General features: G+C 42.5%; 2 long non-coding RNA genes across 4 annotated transcripts in view; one reads left to right on the top strand and one right to left on the bottom strand.

The window, feature by feature from the left end:
• The window catches only part of LOC139676745 (uncharacterized), a 147,004-nt gene that overhangs the window by 79,341 nt on the left and 54,067 nt on the right, over positions 1–13,596 (bottom strand). Inside the window, exon 1 of one of the 3 annotated variants that reach the window (XR_011698722.1) lies at positions 4,945–5,031. The exons of the other annotated variants lie outside the window; for them this stretch is intronic. This is a non-coding gene — a long non-coding RNA (uncharacterized lncRNA). Of the gene's footprint in view, positions 1–4,944; positions 5,032–13,596 lie in introns of those variants that run through there. 3 annotated transcript variants of the gene reach the window in all.
• Positions 1,975–13,481, top strand: LOC139676741 (uncharacterized). The gene is made up of 3 exons (XR_011698719.1): positions 1,975–2,433; positions 6,483–6,599; positions 13,275–13,481. It is a non-coding gene; the product is annotated as an uncharacterized lncRNA (long non-coding RNA).

Below are 13,596 nucleotides of genomic sequence, written 5' to 3' on the forward strand. Positions count from 1 at the left end.
GATAACAATGCAAACACAACTATACAGACCAGTGAGGTACCTACATCTGCAAGATGAAATAGTCTCCATGGCCTTAACACTTCTGAGTGTCCAAGCCTGATCCTAAGGGGAGCTAACTGGCAAAATTCCACTCTAATTACTAAATCTGAATTAACTACCAGCAGTTAGTACACAGCACCTCGTGTAATTCAGCAGACAATGTCTATAAAATTCCTTGCAAAAAAAAATTGTTGAGGTGGGTTTTTAATATATTTGAAAAATATGTAGTTCATTTGAAAAATAAAGTAACATTCTAAGAATTTTAAAGGCAGGAATTCTTCAGTATTGAAGAATACCATCATTTCTTATTTTATTGGTGACCTATGGCACCATAGAATCAGAGAATTATTTTCTCATCAATACAGAACCAGCTAGAAAATCCTGCTGTTTGGCAGAGCACAACCCCTAACCCAGGGAAGTGACCTATTGACTGAAAAACAACAGCAAATCTAAGTGGTCTGCTAGCTCAGTTAATTTGTTCTGATACATTTCCCTTTTGTAGGAGTTAAATATACGAAACTACAAGTATAATCCCAGAATCCCACAAAAACCTGCTTCTCTCATTTTTCAGTTCAGCTTTGTGTTTAAACAGTGTTGTTTTCCTATGTAACTTGTAGATTTTAAATCCTGTCACAGGTAAGATATTTCCCTTTAAAGAAGAACACATGTACAAACAAGAAATTTTCATTCTCTGTGATAACTTGGGATGCTGACCAGGAGTGCTGCTGTGTCCAGGGTAATGTGGCATAGAAGAGAGGGTACTGAAGAGACAGGTTAAAATCAAAAGGTTGCTGCACATTTCCTCTCCTATTTAGTGTCTTTATTTGCACTCTTCTCTCTGCACAGTCTTCTGGACAATCCCTTTGTGCTTACAGCCTTCCTGACCCCTTCATTATCCTACATTAACTTCTTGTTAAATACTTTCCTGCTGTGAAACCTAGAAACTTTCTTCCTTCCCCCAGTGAGATCTTAACTTAGAAAGAACAGTTATAGTAATAATTCAACTGGGGAAAGAAAAAAATAACACAGCTACTTAGGCATGCTATTCAGCACCTTTTTTTTCTTTTCAACTTTCTTACTTAAATTTTTCACCTTTTTTTAGGAATGGAGCTGTGTGGAGCAGAAATTTTGTTCTCATCTTTGTTGAAAACACATTAATATTAATTATTCATGCAAAAGTAGTTCTAAATTTAAACAAAAAATAAACCATAACCTGCAATATAGCTTTTTTTAGAGTTAGCAATCACTCCAGACAGTTCAGCTCAATTTTGACTGTTAGTGCACACAAGCTTAGCTTCTTGCTTGAGATAGATCAAAAATGCTCCCCAAAATAAACTTTCCTACAGCATTTCCACCACAGCCCTAAAAAGAGCTAGAGACAAAAAACGCTTCGAAATCCCTTGTGCCAAGGCAAGAGGTCAAAGTGCTTGTACAAATTGGTAGAGAAGTGCTGTTTTATCAGTGACACTGCAATTAGGGACGTTTGATTTCTGTTTGTAGGACAAGGTCCTCTCGTTGACGGGAGAACCCACCAGACAGGGGAAGAAAGGGATCTTTGTGTGAGCAGCAGCACATGACAGACATCCCTGTGACTGCCCGACTGACGCAGCCCAGGCTGCCGTGCCTCGAGCTCTCCCAGCTCTTGCTGTGTTCCACTCCCATGGGCTGGAGCCTGCTCAGCTCTTCACCAAAAAACCAAAAAAGAAACAACCAAAAAAACCCCGAAACCAAAAACCAACCCACGACAACAGCCTTTGGAAGAGGTGGCTGTGTTCATTGTCAAAATAAATAGAGAAAGGAAGAACAAACTACAGCCCCCTGGGCAGTGCCTGGCCTGGCTGTTCCCAGAACAGGCTCATTTCTAGATTGCAGCAGATATCTTTCTCAGAGCTGAAGGGCTCTCCAAGGAAGCAATTTCCCTTTTTTTTTTTTTTTTCTCAGGAGGCATTTCAATGGGAAAGTTAAAAATAAATGAAACGAATCAATGCCTTTTGGCTGCCGCTGTTTCAGCTGATGCCTCCTCTAGCAAAATACAAGCTTGATATGCCTGAGAGCTCTTCATGAGAGAAAATGGGCTTCTCCACACAAGATTTTACAACTACAGCCTTCCTTCCTTATGACTTTGAGTAATGTTTTGCTTCTGAATGTTTATGTTTCCCAGCTATCAGTGAATATACGAAATAGCTCTTCTGTGCTGTGAGAAGCAACCTAACAAGCCTGAGCTACAGGAGGCCACTGGGGGAGTTTACGAATGCTTGGAGAGCATGTGATGAGCTACCCAGGTGGATGGTACCACTCAAGGGAGTCCTGTGATGGAACCAGGGACAGCACCATGCCTGGAGAGGAACAACCAACCAGCCTGAGCAAAACGGGCACCATAACCTCCAGCTGAATGTAGGTACCCAAATCTGTGGTCTTGGTTGTGGTTTTGCTAGGTCTGAGTGAAAATCTGTAGGGAAAATAAGGCAAGCTGGGCTCATCTGGGTTTTATATGGCTGGTCTTATCCTAATTAGGCACTAGAGGAAGTGGATGAGTGGAGGAATAAATAGCATGGTGAACCAACAGGGAGCTGGAGAAGCACATCGTCTCCTTGGGTTAAAATTGTATGAAAATCTTGGATTTATCTGATGTTATTGGCTGAGGACAAAACATTAGAGGAGACTGAAGGGGCTGAAGATGGCTTTCTAGAGAAGTGCTGTCAGTCCAGGAATAGAGTCCAACCCCAACAGTCTCCCCCAAGAAATTCAATTCACCTCTTGAGGGGAGTAGAAATTCAGCTTTCCCTACAAGGCAGAAGCTAAACAAGGGGATGGAGAAATGCATTGCTGTGTTAGGTACAGAGACAGAAGGAAAATCGAGTGTGTGCATAAACTTCCCAGCCACTACTGTACAACAGGGTGAACACCACAGCTATAAGTGAACCTAAAAAAACCCAAATGATTTTTTGAAGGAAGCAATTGGTAGCAGAATGTTTTAAAAATACTAGGTATTTTTCGGCATTTTTGCAAGAATGAAGTGGCACAAGTGCCATTAATAAAAAGCTCCTGACCATCAGAGACCACGAAAGGATAAATTCAAAACTGCCCTTATGCATTTCACAGGAAGCCAGCACACATTTTCTGATGGTATAAGGGGTAAGAAGATTTACATACAGGCCATTTTAGCAAAAAGAGAAACAGAAGAAGAGTACAGCCAGAGGCTGCTGCCCTCCTGGTCAGGGTGAGAGTACAAAGTTCATCATTCCACAAAATCAATCTCACCAGCCAAAATTTAGTCTGAGAGTACTCAAGAGCAGTCTGTGAGTAGACTGTGCAGGAACAGCAGTCCTCAAAGGATGCAGCTCTTAACAGACTGCCTGTGAACTAGAAGCAGATGACGAGAGTGGGGCAGAGCGCCACAGCTCAGCATGCAAGACAACAAGCACTTTGTAGTGCAGTACAAGGACTTGATAGGTAATGCCTCTGCCCATGGCCTCTGAGTCCAGGTGAGCACAGCACAGCACAGCACAGCCCCACCTTACATGGAACCAAAGCACCCTGGCCCACACTTTGCAAGGGGGGATCACAGAATTTACTCAGGAAGCGCCTCCTGGCCACTGCTCTGTCCACAAAGACTCAGGGCCAGAGGGGTCCATTGGAGGAGGCAGCTGAGCCTGGCAAGGGGATGCACCAGAACTAGAGCCAAAGGGTCTCTAGGCCACCATGAACACCCTACAGAATGGATGTCCCTCAAATGCTTTTAACTTCCCTTCAAAATTAAAGCTTGGGTTCATGCTTATCTGCCAGAGGAGAAAGAGAGCCCTGCCCAGTGGTGTTCTGTGAAAGCCATGCCAGTCAGAGGCACGTGCTGGGCTGGGCTTCTCCTCCCACAGCACTCAAACCTGTCAGGCACAGGACTGACAACCAGCTCCTCACTAGGACACCTTGCTGGACCATCCTCTGGTGGCCACTAGCTCCTCCTACTTCATCACCTCCTGCTCAGCTTCCCAACCACAGGGCTTGGCCATGCAGTGCAAAGGGCATGAGGCCAGCCTGTCTTCTCCTCCAGTCCGTACAAAGCTGTGGGGTACTCCTCTGCCTCACTCCAAGATGCCACAGTGGTCTAGCAGACAGGGGAAGCAGCAAGGGGCTGGCTAGCCCCAGGCTTCCTGCCCTTCAAGAGGAAGGCGCAGGTCCTCTTACACCATGCTTCAATAATTTACTAGACAGGCACTAACAGCTTCCCCCTCTGTTGCAACAAGCAAGTTAAAAACAGTACAGCAGAAGCATCCATCTCTGACATTCCTGCAGGTTTTCTGTAATGGATCACTTTTGATTAATTAGTGAAACAAGTTTGAAACAGCCTGCAGAATACTTGCTGTGTGCTTGTGTCTCAAACTGGAACAGGAATCTGAATCTCTCTGTGTAAAACACAGACATAAAAACTCTGCACTTATTGTTTCCACTTTCACAAGGGTATCCTTTGCTATCCATGTAGAAAAGAAAAAAATAATTTAAACACCTTTGTTATCATGCTAGACATAAAAATGCCTATTGCTTGACAGAACATAGCACAAACACACAGCATGCCATTTCTCCTGTAGGTTTAATGTGTAGAGTTACATCAGTTAAAAACTGAGCCAGGGACTGGCTTTCTACAGCTTGTTACCAGTTCGACACTTGATGCACAGCTTATCTTTGACAAAGTCCCACGATGCTGAATTTGGGACCAATCTCAGCCTGCACACGCAACCCTGACCCTGGAGCCTCTTGGACAGCAGTACACAGTGTAGTAGAAAATGTCTTAAGATGCTCACTCATAGACTTTTTGCTAGTTTTATTTTATGTTGCCCAAACCATAAAAAACCAAACCAAACCAAACCAAACCAAACCAAACCAAAAGACTGTTAAAGACAGTAACTTTACCCCTTTTTTTTTCCTGAAGAATTAGTCTAAGGCCTTGCACGCTTTCCCACGCTCGCAGATTGCGGGTTATAAATGCGTGGGAGTAATGCAGTTTCGATCAGTCAGGTAGGCTGGGTTTCTGTTAGCTGCCTGCATACCTTTGAGCCCTATCAGCACACAGTGATCAGTGGAATTCCTGGCATTTTTGTCATAGCATCAGAGGCAGTACTTTACAGAGTAAATACCAATGACCTGCTGTTCTGTCAGGGCTCTGTACTTACCTTTTATTTTCAAGTCAAAGGTTAGGCCTATTTATGTAAATCCTCAGCCATGGGCCAAGTAATCTGACCTCCTGGTTTTCATTCTCCTAATTGTTTCAGGTATTTTTCTTGAAAAGTTTGGTCAGTTAAAGCTAGGGATCTTTTTTTAAGGCGCCTTTGAAGGACTCTAGGGGCTTTCATAGCCCACCCAGTTTGCAAAGTGGAAACATCAGTGACCTGATGCCCTGGGCACTTATTTAAAATTCATTACCAGGAAATAAGGGTTTGATATATAGCCCCTCTATGCTGAAGAATATCTTAGGGAACACATGCATACCATTTTTTTACTTTGGATTATGTGATCTCTGAAGCCACATAGAGAGGCAATAATAAATTATACTCCTGTTTGCCCTTCATTTCTAATAAGAATGTTATTCAGTTGTAGATAGTTTTGACTTCCCACATGCTGGCCACTACTTACAATTCCTTTGTTACTTCATGCTTGGCCATGCCATTTTATTCATAAAAGGGTGTGCAAAGCTGTATAACAAGAAAAAGAAAGTTACTTTTTGTTCAAGCCTTTTCTCTGAGACTTAGCCCTGCTTATATTCTAAGATTAAAAAGCAAGATGAATATCTTCTGAATAAGAGAGAAATACAGCTATTTTGCTCACACATACAGGATTACAGCTACTCTAGATTTTGTCCTATCACCCATGGGCATATAAGGTATATATTTCCCATATGACCAAGAATAGTCATAGCAAGCTCCATTGTGGAAATTATTTTCTGCTCTTTTCAGGTATATTAGAACTCAAACCCCTTATCACATCATTGCTTCCACTTCTGACCACAGATAAGCCACATAAAATGCATGCTATCACATTTCAGCATTTAAATAAATCTGCCCTATTCTTCCTTCTGTTAAGTGTCACTTTGAGTTATACACTAGAAAAAAAAGATAATTAATATAAGAATAATATGTTCTTTAAATGGGGTTGAGACCAGAGCTCCTGCTACTATCTGAAAGCAGAAGCTCTAAACTGGAATTTGGCTTCTGCATTTTAGGCCTATGGGGACTGAAAGCACAATCTAAGAGCTGAAGTTTCAACTTCTGGGGCATTCATTATGCAGCTGATTCTCCAGGTGTATTCCTTTTAATTATTGGAATAGTCGTTTGTCTGCTCCTGGTGAAAAAGAGGGAATGTAAGAAAGCAGGTTAAGTGAAAAGTACCATTTGCATTCTTCACTGCTGTGTGCTATTGCCTTGAATTACAATGCTCATTTTTAAAACCCTCAGGTAACTACAGCCTCATTCTGGGGGGAAAAAAATCCTTCATTCCATACCCAGAAACAAAGGAACACTGAGGACATCAAAGAAGGAAGGTCAAGTCCCTCCACCTGAAAGCATTAGTAGGTAAAACACATAGGCTGGACTAAAGCGAACAGACATTGCTAAGGCAAACAGATGAGAGATGGAGACATAAAATAAGGACAGTGGCTGGTAAGTGGAAAGAGAAGTCAAACTGTCAGAAAAGATGAAATTACAGTCGGGCTCCCAGGCCCTCACCAAATGTGGAACCCACACTTACAAGAGAAATTGTATGTTGGAACTTCTCCCCACTTTTCACAATTTCACAAGCGACTTCTCACGCTCAGTTCCAATTGCTCAATATCTCTGCAGCAACTGCAACTATTACTTACATGCCAAATTTTGAAAATACTTTGACTTTCTTTGAACTGAAGGAGTCATCATTGTTTGGTAAGGCAAATTCCCAGGGGACATCATTTGAAACCATGCTCTGAAGCCTTGCTTCCTACTAGTAATTCCAAAGTGCACATTTCTATTGATACTTCTGGACCCCTTGAAGGAGAGGACAGGACCAAATCATTACCAGACTGAGCTTTATTTCTTTTCATACATAGCTATCTTCCTAACATTAAATGGACGTGACTGCACAGCCCACCCATGCCCAGAGGAGGATTGATGATGTTAAGATTCACCACAAGCACTCTTAGCACATGCAGTCAAACTCTCCGTGCCTCTGTCAGCCTTACCTTCACCAACAGTACACTGAACGTGTAGTGCACATTGGGTTACAAAAATGCTGAGGGGAGGGCATACAATAAGACCCATGAGTTTGGAGACAGTGAGATCTTCTCTCCTCAGGGCCAACCAGCATAGGATGAGGCCAAGACACTGACACCAGCTAATTTGCCCTCCCAAGATATGCCCAGATTAAGCCAGCATCACCCTAGCTGCATGGCAGGGTTTCTCTGTACCTCTCTCTATGCCCTTGCTGACTCAACCTGAGAGGGAGTAATCAGGATGGTGGGATTTAAGCCTTCCAAGCTGGGAACCCACAGCATTTCACAAATGCAAATGTACACATTATGCTGTGAGTGCAAAGTCCAGTTAAAGAGTCCATACCCAGATAAACTTGGATATAACATACAATAGGGGACTGAAGGTCTATAAGTGAATGCAGTGGAGGTGGAGGAAGACTAAACCCAAGAGGTGGACAAATTCAAGTCCTATCATTTCCTTCTCAGCCCAGCGACAAATTCCAGCCATCTGTTGCATGCCAGTACCAGGCATTGCTGTGATCCTGCCGTAAACTGGTTCAGGGAGTTAAACCAGGTGAAAAATAACTCTGCAGGAAAAAGCTGAGGTCTTCAAGTTTAGTTCCCTTAAGAGGCTCATGACAAGATCACGAAAATATGAGTGCTGGCAAGGAGAGAGGAAGCAAGGTGCAGGACCAAACCATGATAGTTCTGATTTCAGATAGATCTAAATAAATCTGGACACAAGCCCTTAGACAAAGAGCTAAACTAGCCTGTGCAACGTCATAAGCATGAAATTATTGTTCAAACTGCTGCTTACATTCCTATTTACACAGCAAGTCCTTGCTTCATAAGAGTTCGTGAGGACATATCTTTCTGAAGCAACATGCATTTTTCTTCCATGCAGAAAAAAGCAATGTTCCTCCACACCTCTCAAACACATCTGCCAGCTAAGCTGCTTGACCCTTAATTTTTCTGCTGGGTCCCTAACCAGATATAAAAGCTGAACCCCTTGGGCTGTTCAGCAGGGCTTGAACAGCTGATCAGATCTCTGCCAGCTTTTACAGGCTTGTTGAAAGACAAAAAGAGCATTCCAGTTCAGCTCAGTTGGACTAGCTAAACCACAGCATTCCCAACTGAGTCCAGCAGGTTTTAACTCTGTGCTATTGTTCTTAGGCTCATGGTAGGCACAACTCTTACTTGCTTCCTATTTTGTTGTTTTGTTTTGTTCTAAAGCATTGCCTCTCATTCCTCTCTCATTCCTGGCAGTGTTTTATGGGATTTTGTGGTTTAAACACACAACTCTCAGAACCAACAATTCTTCTACACTTCCCTCTGTAGTCATGCCTTTTCTCTTTAGAGACAGCATGAACTTATATCACTTTTGACTAAAAGATACATGATCCTTGGCAGCATCTTGGCCTTACTCCAGAAAAGCCAGTGTTTTATTTACTGTCCATGTAAGCCTGCCTGGAAGTCATAGACAGAGACATAAGCCATTTTCCATTGATGTTTCATTTGCCAGTAAAAAGTTTATAATGTACTTACCTTAAATGTCCAACTCCCTGCTACAAGTTAACTTACATTTTCCTGCTTACTCTTTCACAAGGCTTCTGATTTTGTGCTACACAAGACCCTGACATTAGTTCAGTTGGTTAGAGCACGTTGCTAATAACACCGAGGTTTGTGGGTTTGATCCCTGTACGGGCCATTCACGAAAGAGTTGGACTTGATGATCCTTGTGGGTCCCTTACACCTTAGAATATTGCATGAAATGTGTGAAAACAAGTTGTGCATATGGTTCCCACAGCAGCCTATCTAACCAGTGGCTGGGTTATCTTGTTTAAAACACCATCACGATCCTCAGTGCTTTATGTGATGTTTACTAGTGTGACATGGACACTTTTGTCATCTCGGACACAGGCACAGAAAATGTGTCCCATGTCCTACTGCAGGCGTAGCATTTTATACACCTCCTGAACACAACAGACCACATCCCAAAATTACAGAATTTAGCCTTGGGATAGACATGTGTGCAACCCAAAGAGCGCTGCCTCAAAGCCCCGGTTGGACATGGATGGATTCCCAGCACTGAGCCCCCAGCATGGCCTCTGGCTGTGCACCATGTGGGCCTGGTCCCAGAGCTATCCCAACCAGTGTCCTCCCTCCCTGCCCATGTGCCCTTGTGTTTCCTTCCCCAAGAATGCAGGGTATATACACACTGGCACGGTGCAAGCTGGCATGTCCACACAAGCAGACGTGTGGCCAGAAGCCCTGCCTGTGTGGTGCATTGCAATGTCTCCCACAGTGTACAAACAGTCCTTGTGTTTGGGACAAAAATCTTCCCTCAGAGAAGGTTTGAGGACAGGGCAAGTGGAAATACCTGTGCAAGCTTGCATAGCTGCCTTAATCCTGTGACACAGCCTCTCTCATTTCTTGATCTAAACACCCTCCATACATCCACATGCCTTTCCTCTCTTTCTGCCAGAAGTCTGAAAGCCAGTCTGGGCTTTAACCAGAAGTTTACACACAGGAGAAATGGAATGGTTTCTAGCCCTGTCTTCATGCAGTTTGGCTGGGGTGTGAAATGAGGCTTCATTCTCAGGGGAGATATTTGGGTCACAGTCAGGGATGGAGATGACCTACTTCAGTATCCTTGGGAATTACTTTTAGTCTCCATTTCTTACTCAAGGTCCGTGCCCAGACAGATGCATTACCACAATATCACAACTGTCCCAGTAAAACCTGCCAGCCCTGGCTGATCCTGGCATGCCTCCTAACACCTCTGGAGCCATTCACCCCTTCTGGCTGGGCTGCTGGCAGGGGAATAGACAGAGGATCTAGGCAAGCTGCACCAGGCCATCCTTGCCCTTTGGTAAATGTGACAGATCAGCCCTTTACAGAGGGATGTTTCAGCATATACAACACAATTATGTCAATATCAAGACACAGCGGATTTCTCTCATAATTTCATCAAATCAAGAAAAATGTCCTAATTCCTATAGCGGTAAATTGTCTCCCTTCCCCCCCAGATACAGCATTAACCTTCTCTACTGAGGCAACCCACTCACCGGATTGCTGATAGCTACTAATTAAAAAGGTTTTTAAGTGACTGCAAAACTGGACTGAGTGAAATGATGAGCATCACTGCTATAGATATGAATTTTAATTTGGATTTCAGAAGTAGGCAATTATGGTTCATATATGTATATAAATATATATCAAAATACATACATTTGTACTTATATGTTTTTGTGTATTACACAGAGCATGGCTCTCCTGTGTTGCGGGTATGGAGAGAAAGAAAAAGCTTGTGAATTCCAATTTCAAATGTCAAGTGGAAGACAAAAAATGTTTAATCCCTTAGAAATGTTCCTTCCTTCCTTCAAACTAGGAAGAAACCCATTTTCCAGGATTCCCCAAAGTCTGCCTAAGGCCAGTTTCTTCCACCCTGGCTTCTGTTGACAAAATCATAGCTCTGGACCCTGACAGCTGAGACATCATAGTTGAAAGTAGCTGCAGTTTTGAAGCTCAGAGCCAGAGGTAATAAGACTGAAAAGAGAAGTGAGTGTTAACTCTCATTGGGTGACTCAGGACATTTCAGTTTTCTCCTAAGGAGCTTTGGATTTGATCTGTTCATGTTTTCACACCCAAAAATGAAGGAAATTCAGAAGCTGAAGTCTGGTCTGGATGGCTGCAAAGAATGCTAGCAATGCAACTTGAGTGAACCCTAGAGGCTCATTATACAGAAGGTACCCTCCTCAGTAGCAACTGGAAATATCATACTTCTGTTACAAAAGATACACAGTCCTTCTTCTTTGAAGACAACTTGCAAAACAATTTTTCACATAAGAAAGAAATAAGAAATTTTGTGAAAAGAGAAAAAACTGCAATTTCCTGGGACCTGGCAACACTGACTGCAGCACTGCACAGACATAATCTCTGCTGTTTATAAGAGAAAAAATGTCTCTCCAAAAAACCTTTCTCCACTCATTTCTACACAAGCATGGCTCACACCCCCCTTCCAGGGACTGACCTTCATTTCCCTAAGATGTTATTCTACCTCCTCCTTACAACTGAAGTCTTTCCCCATTTATTTCTCCTTAAACAAACAAACAAACATATCAAAGAGATACATTTTTTTCTACATTTGTTTTCTGTCTGGCTATGAATTAATTGATTTAAATGGATAGGCCAGAGGCAGATTTTTGGTTTTCTAAAATCTTATCATTCAAATCTTAGTTTATAGAAAATAAGCAAGAGAAGTCAACTGTGCCTCAGTCATCAGGGTTTTCAGGGAGAAGGGAGAAATGGAGATGGCTTTCTAAAATCTGTTCTTTATTCATCTCAGAGGCAAATTAGTTTTCATTCACTCTAAGAAAGCAGGGTGTAGAACCATTCCATCACTGGTCTCTTTTTAAAAGGATTTCAACAAGAGATATGAACTGTGCCTTCATTTTCAATCTATGGAAGCATTGTGGAAGTGTTTCTTTAAAGGAAAGAGGCGTTAAGAAATGTTATTGAAATGTGGGAAAATAAATAACTTTTATCCCTCATGATCAATATCACTAAAGGCAAGGAGACTCAGAAGCCTAAATCTGAGACAGAGCTGAAACTCCCCCTGTTGGCATCTGGTGGGCCATGCCTGAAAAGCATCTTCCCTCCAGCTTCACAAATCTTTGGGGATTTATTTCAAATGAACAGGTACAAATCTTCAGTTATCTGCTCCTTAATGGCAGCCAAGAGAGAAATTTGCCAGATCCTCTAAAATCTGTGCATGGCTTCTCATTGAGCCTCCCACTTGGCAAGCTGTGGGATCTGAAAGAGGAATATACTCACATAATGGTGCAGGCTGCTGAGGGGAAGCTGCAAAGTAAGAAGGGAAATTAACCACAGGGTGCAGTTCAGTCAAAAAAATAGTTAAAGGAAAGGAGCCTGAAGCCATCCTGAGAGTCTGGAGAGGAGAGAGATGACAGGTATCAGGCAGTGCTTTTGCTAAAAGTCTGCGAATTTATCCTTGGGTTTGCAAGGTGGTGATGACACTATCAGCTGATTCATCCGACACCAGAAAAAAAAGCAACAACAAAAAACCCAAATAAACAAATTGATCTACGGAGCTGATCTCTATCCAGTGGCAGAAGAAAACTACAAAGAGGAAGAACTACAGGTGTTAGTCTGGCTATGGGTAGAAAATCACTCTAAGTCATTGAATCCAACTAATAAGCCCACTTTGTGTTAGGAAAGCTTCATATCCTGGAGGGATATTTCAGGGACTGAATTTCAGTCATCCTGCCAACTGCATTTGCTGTCATTTGGAGCAAATTCCTACACTACTTTCTTTTTTTTTCTTTTTTTCTTTTTTTTTTTTTTGGCCTGTCATAATTAACTTCCCAGACCATCTTTACACACATGGATTAGGGTTAGCACAGGCAGTACTGTTTGCCTGCAGACTAAACATATGCTGTGGGTCTTCTTCTTCCTGCCTTGTACCTAATGGTTCTTCTAACTCTTGAAATTCAGAGAAATTCATCTGAGGGTGCCAAAGACAAGAACTAACAAGACTGTTAGCACTGCAGAGCCAATACAACTGTGAGAAAACAAATCAGCACCTATTCTGCCGTGTGGACCACCAACACCTACACCTTCCAACTTGCTGAATGTAAAAACATTGATGCAAAAACGTACAGCTACTACTTGATGATGGTTTCTACCATTGTTAACCCTACAGAAATGGAGGCAGATTGCTGTTCCAAATAGGTCGTGGAAATTACTGTATGAAAGTCTTCTTTATATAAAAAAAATCACCATGACATGGCTGAGTGAGGGATTTATGTGACTATGGAAAGGGTTGAACATCACAGCCTTTGAGATATGAGATCTGAGAGGAGACATCCCACCCTTATCTCACAGAAGGCACGAGGTAGAGAGGATTGCCCTAAGCTGTGTCCAGTTTATTCTTTCCAAGAGAGGGAGCATTTTGCAGTTAGGGTCAAAGTCATGCACACTGATTATGTCCTTTCCTCTACAGAGTCCTATTGACCCAAGTGCAGACCTTCAAGGAGTGGAGTGCTATCCGTGATGACTACAGATGGCAGGATCTGTATTGACTCTGCAGTTCTGCAGTTCCTGCTGTAGCTGTGCTGTGCCAGCAGGAGGTCTGCTCTGATCTTTCGCTTCTTGTGAAATCATTATCCCAAGAAAGCTAGCTAGTCATTAAATATTAAATGAAATTAAACTCAGTACATGCAGTTGTTCTGACAATTCATTTTACTGACAGCAGAATTTTGTTCCTGCTTTTCAGATAAAAATGTGAAGAGACTACACAAGTGTTTTAGCACTGCACTAAAAAG

This window comes from Pithys albifrons, chromosome 1, assembly GCF_047495875.1.
Source record: "Pithys albifrons albifrons isolate INPA30051 chromosome 1, PitAlb_v1, whole genome shotgun sequence".
NCBI classification, from domain to species: Eukaryota; Metazoa; Chordata; class Aves; order Passeriformes; family Thamnophilidae; genus Pithys; species Pithys albifrons.